At 42.9% G+C, this 11,202-nt stretch overlaps 1 protein-coding gene and 1 pseudogene across 1 annotated transcript in view; both read right to left on the reverse strand.

The window, feature by feature from the left end:
- LOC113193555 (sperm motility kinase 3A-like) overlaps positions 1–10,966 on the reverse strand; it is a 47,470-nt gene extending 36,504 nt beyond the window's left edge. The window contains exon 1 of the mRNA XM_026404183.2: positions 10,708–10,966. The gene's annotated coding sequence lies outside the window, so the exon portion shown is untranslated. The remainder of the gene's footprint in view (positions 1–10,707) is intronic.
- Positions 1,609–10,743, reverse strand: LOC113193556 (guanine nucleotide-binding protein subunit alpha-12-like; annotated as a pseudogene).
- Positions 10,967–11,202: the final 236 nt, after the last annotated feature.

Consider the following 11,202-nt stretch of genomic DNA (forward strand, 5'->3'; position numbering starts at 1 on the left):
TGCCCCGGTCCAGGAAGTTTGAGAGCGTGTCTTCAGACGTAGGTGTGTCACCCCATGGATTGAGCTACGCTTACCTATTCCTTTGTAATACTACCCTTTTGCCCTGCTTGGGATAGAAAGTTCCATGGAAACTCCCTTTGTGTGTCCCCTTCTCTTGCTTTGCCGTTGGGTATGGCCTTCCTAGATGTCAGTCAACCTGCTGACAGCAGACATCATGAATCTAGACTTAACCCCCTGAAACCTGACCCCATGCCTCATTTGAATGGCTTCTCCTCAATAAAAAGGTTCAGCACGTGCTCGCTCTCTCTTTCTGCGGACCCTTAAGGTCAGAGGAGCCGTCACAGGACCCCAAAGAAAAAGGTACCTCTGTCCCTTGTGTGATTATTTCATACAGCCCAATTCACCTGGAGTGACCCTGAGTGTTTTTGTCATGTGGAATGTGACAGGTGAGGACAGGCTGGGAGTCCTGGCTACATGTCCCTACAGATATCCATATATTGAGCATCCAGCCTCCCATCTTCGCTCATCTACTGGAGGTTTTAGAAAAACCTATTAGACTGGGCACTTCATTAATGCTCACATCAATTCCATATTTTTGAGAGCCAGAGTTGAGGCTTTGATGTTATTAACAGAGAGGGGAGGCTAGTATTAGGTGGGAAACCTCATGTGTTTACGCTCTTGTCACCTGTAGCATTTTCTGCCTTGGTCCTGTTGACTTCTCATATTTCACCCACACTTATAGGTCTGAGCATATGATAGTTATTAAGTTGAAAAATGACTGACTCTTGTTGAATGAACACCGGGTAGGATGTGAGACTGGTCTAGGTGTGATGAAGAAGTGCCAGGGTGGTCAGCACCAGGGTAGAAGATGGCACAGTGAAGGAAAGGCAGGAGAGGGGCTGGGCCAGAGCTGTGCACTTATGCACTTGCCCACGTATGATCCTGACACACGCATTCTGTCTACATCAAGGTCTGTAGGAGACCTCTGCTTTAGGAGAGGCACCAGTCAAAGGTAGAGACTTATCCAGGAAGCCTGTAACCCTGCACTCAAGATCCACCCCAAGTGCATTGTTCTGCTTTGACACAGGTCAGTAGATTGTCTCATTCAGGGGCACACTGTATGGCAGCAGTCTGTGTGGTGGGAACTGGCACATTGATGGGAGGTGACAACCCAGGAAGACAAATGTCGTTTAAGGAAACTTTTAATAGATTTGTAGAAATCACACGTATAAAACCCGTTAAACTACCCACCATGGGTGTAAAATTCACTCATTGAGGGAATGTAGCTGAGCACACAATTCTTGATTAAACTGTCTGGAAAGGAATATAGTTTCTGTAAAAAAAAAAAAAAAAGAGGCTGTTTTGTTGGTACTGCAGATTAACACCAAAGTGAGCACGGGGATTTCAGTATTTCACCACTCCCCAGAATCAGAAGCTAACATGGAGTTCCCATGTCCTCTTGCCTAGAACTCATGGCTGGGCTGGAGTCCAGCTTTCTTGACCCAGGTGTATGACAGATGTGTCCAAGAAGCCCTGCAGAACCACACAGGCCACAAGCACTAATAGCCATGCAGGCAGCCTCAAAAAGGCACGAGGGGGCTTCCTCTCTCACAGTAGCATTACGTCCCTTAGGTTCTCCTGCAGGATCGAGTTCTTCACAGCATGGAATATGAAGTGGATGTTCTTGGTTTCTATGGCGGAAGTGAAATGGGGATCAGCAGCTTGCTGTGGTTTCACCTCCTTCTGTCAAAACATTGGATCAGGCATAGCTGGATTTCCTCCAGTTGGTGAGGGTCACCACTGAAATTCAGAAAGTGTTTCCTGAGGCTGACCATCTTCACATTCTCTTCTAGGAGGTCCATATTCTTGAGGAAAAAAATTATGGAGACATTGAAGAAGAACTTATTGAGGATGGTCTCAAAGATGTTCAATGACTCCCTTCACTAATTGCTGTGCCTGTCTTCCAAGAGTGCCTGTTTGTTTTCACAAGAGGACACCATGAACAGGATTGACATGTTCCCATCAAAGCACTGGAACTAATTTAGGCACTGAGACCAGGCGCTACTCACACCACCATCTTAAAAGGGATTTTTTAAAAATAATGAAGTCGGGGCTGGGGATGTGGCTCAAGCGGTTGCGCACTCGCCTGGCATGCGTGCAACCCAGGTTCGATCCTCAGCCCCACATACAAACAAAGATGTTGTGTCCGCTGAAAACTAAACAATAAATATTAAAAAATTAAAAAAAAATAATGAAGTCATGTTCCACAATCCTCTTGGTGGCCTTCCTGGCCAGCAAGATGTCTTGCTTACTAGGGAAGTAGTTCTATAAAATACAGCATGAGGGAGACATTCAAGAGAAAATAAGAACCAGAACATGTCAAAAGAAAAGGATGTAGGGAAAAGTTACCCCAACTTTGCAAGAAGTTTAAATTTCATTTACACAGTCATACACATACTGTAAAACAGGTGAAAGGTTCAAATGCCTCATTTCAAAATGAATGGAGGCTCATCAATCTGAGGAGGAATGATCAGAAACCCTACTGCCAGGCCCCAGAGGAAAATCACTTTTTTCTCTTTTTGTTTCTACACAACAGATATCTTTTGTTTCTCACTTCCAGAGCATAAACATTCCAAAAACTTAGTATTACTTCATTTAATTTAGGTTTTGCAATGCTATATAAATTCAGTATTTTGTTCATCTTAGAAAACCCTGTTTTTGCCTTTGCTTTGGTTGTCTGTATTCTTCCTTCTTCTTCTTCTGTTTTTTTTTTTTTGATAATACAGATTGAACCCAGGAGTACTTAAACACTGAACACACTCCAAGCTCTTTTTAATTTTTTTTTTTTAATTTTGAGACAGGTCTCATTAAGTTGCTGAAAGCCTCACTAAGTTGCTGAGGCTGACTTTGAACTTGGACTACTCATGCATCAGCTTCCATAGCCACTAAGATTATAGCACTGTGCTACTGTGCCCAGCTCTATTCTTCCTTCTTACAAGAGAGGGAATGCAGAAAAACAAGAACCAGTAAGAAATAAAAAGTCAATAAATGCATAAGGTAATATGAATTATTTTTCATATACAAACCAGTGCGTCACTCAGTCTGATTTTAACACTGTTAAGAAGCCCTCTTGACACTGGGCTACCTGTCTTGTTCCTCAGAAAGACTTGTTCACCTGACTCTCAAATGCATCTGTGATGAGAAGAAACTAAATAAGACGGAAAACCTCACCTGACAATGGTGATTGCCACAATGCCATTCACAACAGTCCTGTCACACTGGAAGTTGACCACTATGCAGAGAAGCCTAGACCAATCTCTGACATAAAGAGTGCTGGGTGGATGTACAACATCATAGACATTGACTTCTGTGATGCAGGGTTACAAATGGTTTCTAAAATACAGAAAATAACCAATGGCTCACTTGCCTCCTCAGAGAAGAGCTTCCCTTTCACACAAGTACAGCTAAGGGGGCACACATCTGTACACACCCACACCCACCTCGGATTCCTCCCACTTGTGCTTGGTAAACATTGCACACACTGAAGAGCAACTGACAAAGTGAAGCCTGACTCACAACAAAAAGCTTGACTTGTTTCTCAGCTTCAGTGGGGGTTAAAGCTACTTCTGGGTTCTAACTGGGGTGTACATGTAATCACTGTCCAAATGGGGAGACTTCTGAGAGCAAAAGGGGGCACTGTTAATAATCATGCTGGGGCAACAAGCACACCACAGGGCTGTCCCAGGCAAACAGGATGCAGTCCCCCAGGTTCTAGCATCCAAGAAAACAAGCTCCGCACTTACAGGAGACTGTTTTGTTCTAAATACCATCCTAAATCCTGTATGTCTGTTTTTCTTTAAGCCTCACAAATTGTGGGTTAATCATTACCCACTGTACAAATGAGAAAACTAAGGCTCAGACAGCATAAGAGGTACTTTCTAAAATATAATGTGGATCTACATGACCTAGGCTCTTTGACATGTGGTCCTCACTCTGGAAACTGAACTATTCTTTTTTGTTTCACACTGAGGATGGAACCCAAGGCCTTGTTCATGCTAAGCATGGGTTCTACCACTGAGCAACATCTCTAGTTCCAGAAGTGAAAAATTCTGATGTGTGAGACCCTTTGAAAAAGCCAACATTGAGACCTGACGTTTTTACTGTATTTTTCAAACAAATCCAAGTATCAGTAGAGGCCTGTGTGCTTAAATACGATGTAAAACATCAACTCTCTCCTTTTGGGAAAAAGCAAGGATAAACACTAATTCAAGCAAAATAAAAATGCCATATGATTAAAACAAAAATAACAGTGAAAAAAATCAAAGATGTAAAGAATGACATGGTAAAGAAATGGCATTTAATTCCAAAAATTATCCGCTGTTAGTCTCATTTTTAAAATATTAGGCAACCTCTGGACTTATTTTCGGCAGACAGACAGATTTTATAAAGTAATTAATCCTTTTTTTTTTTTTTAAGCAGGGGAGAGGGTACTAGGGATTGAACTCAGGGGCACTTGACCGCTGAGTCACATCCCCAATCCTTTTTTTGAGATTTATTCAGAGACAGGGTCTCCCTGAGTTGCTCAGTACCTCATCATTGCTGAGACTGGCTTTGAACTACTCATGATCCTCCTGCCTCAGCCTCCTGAGCCACTGGGATCACAAGCATGCGCCACTGCGCCCAGCTCTTAAAATATTTATTCTAACAGTCTTCTCTTTCTCAGACAGATAAAGGGTGCAGACCTATAAAAACAGATCCCTTAATAGCCCTCCCATGAGAACAGAAAACAGTACCCCCACACTGCCTCCAGGAAAGCAGGGATTCTCAACAAGGACCACCTAACACCGTCCATCCTGACATTATTTCAAGCACCTGGGCTAAAAATACCAAAATTGACAACAGCTACAGATGCTGCATTAATGAAATACACACATATGTATAGGAAGCAAAATAGAGTGCTTCAGATCAAGGTTCCAGAAAAGACACGAGACACTGAAGGTCCCTTTCCATAGTTACACCTGCCTGGGAAGGCATCTTTATTTGGACCTTCACTTTCCTCTCAAGATACAGAAGCAGGTATGAACCTGCCTCTGCAGTAGGTGCCCTGATGCAATGACCCACTACCAAGGAGCACAGCTGTGGTGCAACATCCTCACCTGTCTGCTTCAAGTGACCTATGGTCCTGCATCAGGCACAGTCACTGATGGCAGAGGAACAAAGAGGCCTGTTTCACAGAATCCTGAGCTTCAATGCCTCTGGTCACTGCATACATCTTCTGTGGCTGGAGATAAGCAAGTGCTCTTAAGGCTCAAAGGCAGAAAAGAAGACGATGATGTCTCATCACCAAAGCCAAACATGGCGAATGGCAGCCTTCACCTATCAAGGACATTCTCTGTGAAAACATAGTAGCAAAGAGAACAGAGGTTTCCATTTAAACCTCTCACTCAGTGACAACTACAGGATTTCATCTGGGAGGTTCTTAAATCCAAAACAAACAAACAAACAAACAAACAAACAGGAAGAGTGGCACATGCCTGTAAACCCAATGACTTGGGAGGCTGAGGTTCAAAGACAACCTCAGCATCTTAGAGAGACCCCATCTCCAAATATAAAATAAAAAGGGTTGGAGATATGGCTCAGTGGACAAGTGCCCCAGGGTCCAGTTCCCAGACAGACAGCCACAAACAGAACCACACAAAATAATAAAAAAGAAAAGAAATGACCACAATAATCTCAAGAATGTTCCCCAAAACACTTGCTTACATATATTTATAACCAAGAAAAAGAGGATTGGTCCTTTGAATACAGATGACTGAATTATATTTGTTCCAAATGCTCCCTCTACAATGTGTGATATTTCTTTTAAAGAGAAATATCAGCCCAAAGCTAAATACATTGACTTCAGGCTCAAGCGATAGATTATTGAAGGGCAATGGAAGTTATACACATACCAAGAATAAGATTTACCAATGTGTTAATTATTTAAAAAGTAGACCTGAAACTAAAATTTGTAGAAGGGAAACCTCGCTGATTCAGTGCAGGTAATGCAAACAAAGGGTAAAAAGTTCAAATAGGTCAAGTAGGTAAAAACCCAATTTTAGGGCTGAAGCGTATGTAGCTCAGTGGTAGAACACCTGCCTAGCAGCATAATGCCCTGGGTTCTATCCCTAGTATACAAAATAATGGTGATTATGATAATAATAACAAAGTACATTTTAAGCCCACCATTGAACCCTTAGTCTTCAGTTCCCTTCCCTAGAAATAAGCCAGTAGCTGTGTCTCCTTCAGGGAGAGTCTGTACATAAACAATACATATTATATTCTATGGAAAACAGCCATAAATAACATACAATATCCTGGACCTTAGTATATAGGAAATCCCCCTTTAATTTCATAACTTATTTTCTCTATTTAAAAAAATTTAGTTGTAGTTTGACACAATGCCTTTATTTATTTATTTTTATGTGGTGTTGTGGATTGAACTTAGTGCCTCACACAGGATAGGTGAGCACTTTACTGCTGAGCCACAGCCCCAGTTCCTTATTTTCTCTCTCTATTTTTTTACCTGTTTCAGTGCCATCAGTCTAAGGGCAGAGGTGAAAAGTAGTTCTGGGCCAGCTTGCTCTGGAATGGACACTATCAGAGGTATAGGGGGATAGGCCTGCCATAAATCCAAATCCAGCAATCACTTTTTCATAGAAAGGTGCACAGTAAACCATGACATGGACAAAGTACAGTTCACCTAACCAGTGACCTTTGAGATACACATAGTGTTCTCTGGTGTTTTATTTCTAGGAACAGTACCATAATGAAGATCCCCACAAGTGCTGCTTTGCACAAGTCAAATATAGAGGAAAAAAAAGGGTAAGGATTCACACAATCTCATTACCATATTAGCTTCCCACAGGCTAATTTATTTTCTCACCAACAAAATGAGCTGCCTGAGGGCTGGAGATGTGGCTCAAGGCAGAGTACTTGTCTGGCATGCTGAAGACCTAGATTCCATTCTTGGCACTGGGGGGAAAAAGCTGCCTATTCTATCCAGCCTCATCGGGCAATGTACTAAGAGATTTTATTTTGTGATTGAGGTTGAACATTTTATACAGTTGAATTTGCTTTCTCTACTGCTCATGTTGTTTGCCTGGGGGTTCAATTCCTAGACACTGCTAAAGCCCTTCTATACTGAGAAGACTGCTTCTTTGTTTCTCATGTTACAAATGCTTTATCCTATTGGGTTTTCTTGTTTGCTTTTTACCTTTTTTATGGTATTCTTCATGGAAATATAAATAATAATTTTACTGAGACATTTAATACTCATTATTTGTAACAAATTAGTAATTAAGCTGACATTTTTTATAAAACATTGTTTTAAGTTTAGTTGGGATACCTCTAGCCACAAATAATAGAAAATCCAACTCAACCTGGTTTAAAGGCAGGAAGGAGCTGTACAGGAGACTGGCTGTGAGAGGTGGATGGGCATCAGGCTTCTCATGGGGCTGCCTCCTCTGTGTTTGAGTGAAGAAGCAACACCACCCAAAACAGCCCATGCTGATCTCTCCTACAGCAGCAAGGAAGCACTTCCCCAGAAACTTCCAGCAAATGCTCCTGACTTTCAGTGGCCCACTCTGGGTCCCATATCCACTCCTAAACCAATCACCCACATGTGGGGACCATCTGAGCTGGGCTCACGTTGACACACTTGGCATTAAGGGCTGGGGATGGACTAAACAAAGTAGGGCTTGGTTGGAAAAGACTGTGGGACAGGCAACCCATGACACCAACATGACCTGCAGAGGACTCCTGGGCTCTGACCAGGGGTGTGATGGGGTAGGCATCATGTTTCAGCCCATTACCCCAAACTGTCAGGACCTGAACTCTATCACCCATTGTATCACTACCCTTCCAGTTGGCCACCCACAATTTGATATGCATGTGCCTATATCCTGACACCCTTTGGAGGGTGACATGTCACACAGCCCTTCTGCCTGCTCAATTTTTAAAATTTCCCATGCACTTTTTAAAATAAACATTTTTTAGTTGTAGTTAGATACAATATCTTTACTTTATTTATTTTTATGTGGTACTGAGGATTGAACCCAGGGCCTTGCACGAGCTAGGTGAGAGCTCTACCGCTGAGCCACAACCCCAGCCCCTCCCCCCCATGCACTTTTTTATTAGCTACAGAATGCTCAGCTCACTGTGAACCACAGCAATAAAAGAAGGGAAGATTCCAATATTTCCAGAGGTATTTAAAAAAAATATTGTGGAAATCTCGAATATACAGGAAAAATTATCATTGAGATTAGGTGGAAGGACTGGAGTGGACTGTGGTTAGCCCTATAAGGCAATGAGTTCAATCCCCATATCAAAAATGAAAAAAAGGGGGGTGAGCAAAATAAGTATAACTAACTCATTAATAAAAGGCTAAATAAACTTGTTTATACTGTTATGTTAGTAGACAATTCTCCAAAACTGATATAAAAAATGGCCAAATAACAGAAAGCACATAAAAGGATGGTCAACACCATTAGTCATCAAAGAAATGCAAATCAAAATCATGTGATACCATTTCCTGTTCACTAGGATACCTATAACCAGAAAGTCTGATAAAAATGTGTTGGTGAGGAATTAGAACCCTTCTACACTGCTGGTGGGTAAATAAAAGGTGTAGCTGCTCACAGTGTGGCAGTTACTCAAAAATGTGAAACAGAGTTATCACATGACCCAGCAACTGCACTCCTAGGTACATAGGTGGGAGAAATGAAAACACATATCTATTAAAAAAACCTGCATGCAAATGTTCATAGCAGCATTACTGGTAACAGTTCAGAAAGGGAAACAACCCAAATGTTTACCAACTGATGAGTGAGTAAAAGGTCAATCCCTTCAATGTAACCTTAATCAGCCATAAGGAGGAAGGAGATACTGAGCATGAATAACATGGATGAACCTTGAAAACATTAAGCTAAGAAGCCAGAACAAAAGGCCACAAAGTCAATAATTCCACCTCTATGATGTCCAGAATAGGCAAATTGATGGGGATAGAATGCAGATGAGTGTATGCCTAGGGCTGGGTGAACTGGGGGGGAAATGAGGAATAACTGCTAACTAGTGAAGAGAGGATTTCTTTTGGAGATGATGAAAATGTTCTGAAGTTGACTGTGGTGATAGCTGCACAACTCTGACATGTACTGAAAGCCCCTGAATTGTACTCTTTAAATGGGTGAGTTGCATAGTATGGAAATTACATCTCAATAAGGCTATTAAATAAAAAGGAATAGGTGTCAAACAGAAAAGGCTACTCTTTACCTTTCATGTTGTCACACATGATGGCCCACACAGCACCTATAACAACTGATAGCAGGACCGTGAGAACTCCAACAGCACAATCTAACTTCCCTTTGTGCATGACATATAAAATCAAAATGCCAATCCACCTGTCCAGAAACAGGGAGGGTCAGAAATGGAACCTAAGAAACTGCTCTGTAAAACATGATACCAAAAAATAAAGGGAGTTAATATTTTGCAAAACAAGGTAAGCATGATGTGAATAATAATTTTCATCAATATAAAGATACACCAATTCAACTAAAGAGTATGGCTTTCTTTTTTCACTTTTCATGCTAACTCACGTTATTGTTCTTATTCTATGTTTGCTATATTCCATTTAAATGCATCTCAAGACATAAGCAAACAAATAAAAGTCAGCTGCTAAAACACTGCTCACAATATGCTACTGGTAAACCAACAAACTACATGTTTGCTAAATTTCGAACAAGAGAATTTGTACATCTGTGAATTAACAAGATCAACACACAATGAAACTGAACCAAGAGGGAAAGAATTGAACAGAGATGCAAACATGTTCATGGTGAGCATTGATAAAACTCAAAAGGAGAAGTCCTGTGGCCTTGAAACTACCATTTTGTAATCACTGCAGAACAATGAAAGACAGCACCAAACAACACGAAGTCATAATGACCCTGACCCACCCCTACAGGTATTTTAGCAGAAGGCAGTGCACCACTTGGCAAAATTGCCCTATTAAAGATTCAAGCCCACAGCCTTTAAGAAGTGAAACTGGGGGGCTGGGAATTTAGCTCATTGGCTGAGTGCTTGTGTTTTTCATCGGTTTTGTGCTATCAGGTTTCCATGTCTACACATAATAGGGAAATGATCTCCAAAATACCTGACCCTGAAAACTGGAAAGTTCCTGGAAAGCAGATCACATTTCTTGTTCTGAAATCCCTTTCCCCTTCAGAATCTATTTTTTTAGAACCATGATATTATTCCTTGCCCACACCCTTTGCCAGCAGACTTCAGGCACCTGTGGCGCTCCCCACTGGTTCCACACTCCAGAACAACACACGTATGCGGAGCCTTTCTGCTTCTCGAGAAATTCTGCCACCCCCAGCTCAAGAAGGCAAGGAAGGGCATTATTTCCTACTTCCCTCTTGCAGAGCAGGAGCTCTGCTCTTCCGCGCAGAGTGGGAACCACGCAAGTGCACCTGGCTCCGCAAAGTTCGAGGCTGTGATTTTCGGTTGGCAACAACGGCCCCGCCCCACCAGTCCTCCACGCGGCAGCCAGTGCTCCTGCCCTGCAGCGCTGACCTCTGGGCCGCAGAAGTGACCCCAGACACGGATACGGTCTCCCCTCTCCCGGCCTCGGCCTGACATCTGTAAAACGGGGACAGCAACCGCACCTACCTGCTCCTCCACGGTGAGGACCAGGCAAAAGGCCATCGCCGTGACAGTACCCCGCAGGCTGGCGACTCTCGTCAGAGCCTCAGGTGACGGCTCGCCTCCCTGCTCCTCGTCGCCGCCCAGGACAGCAGTGACTCGCAGGAACAGATTGAAGAACGCGGGGAAGAGCAAGTCATAGCGGGCAAGCGACGGCCAAAGAGCAGCAAGCCAGGAACCGCCTCAGACGACGCCACACCTCCTTCAACTCCTTTGGACTCCACAGTCATTTATGCCCAACTCCGCACCAGCGCCCAGGACAGGGCACTGCGCATGCTCGCTTAGGCCAGGCGCGCGCACGCGCACTGACCCATGTTGCCCGCCCCGCGCAACCCTCCCTGTTTCTGACCGGCTCCCTAACCCAGTCATTTGGTCACCGAGTTTACGTCTTTTTCATTGAGAAAGAAATTGAAATCTTTTATTTCCAAAATGAACCATCCAGATCATAGTATGGCTGTAAAG

Source organism: Urocitellus parryii, chromosome 9 (genome assembly GCF_045843805.1).
Source record: "Urocitellus parryii isolate mUroPar1 chromosome 9, mUroPar1.hap1, whole genome shotgun sequence".
NCBI lineage: Eukaryota > Metazoa > Chordata > Mammalia > Rodentia > Sciuridae > Urocitellus > Urocitellus parryii.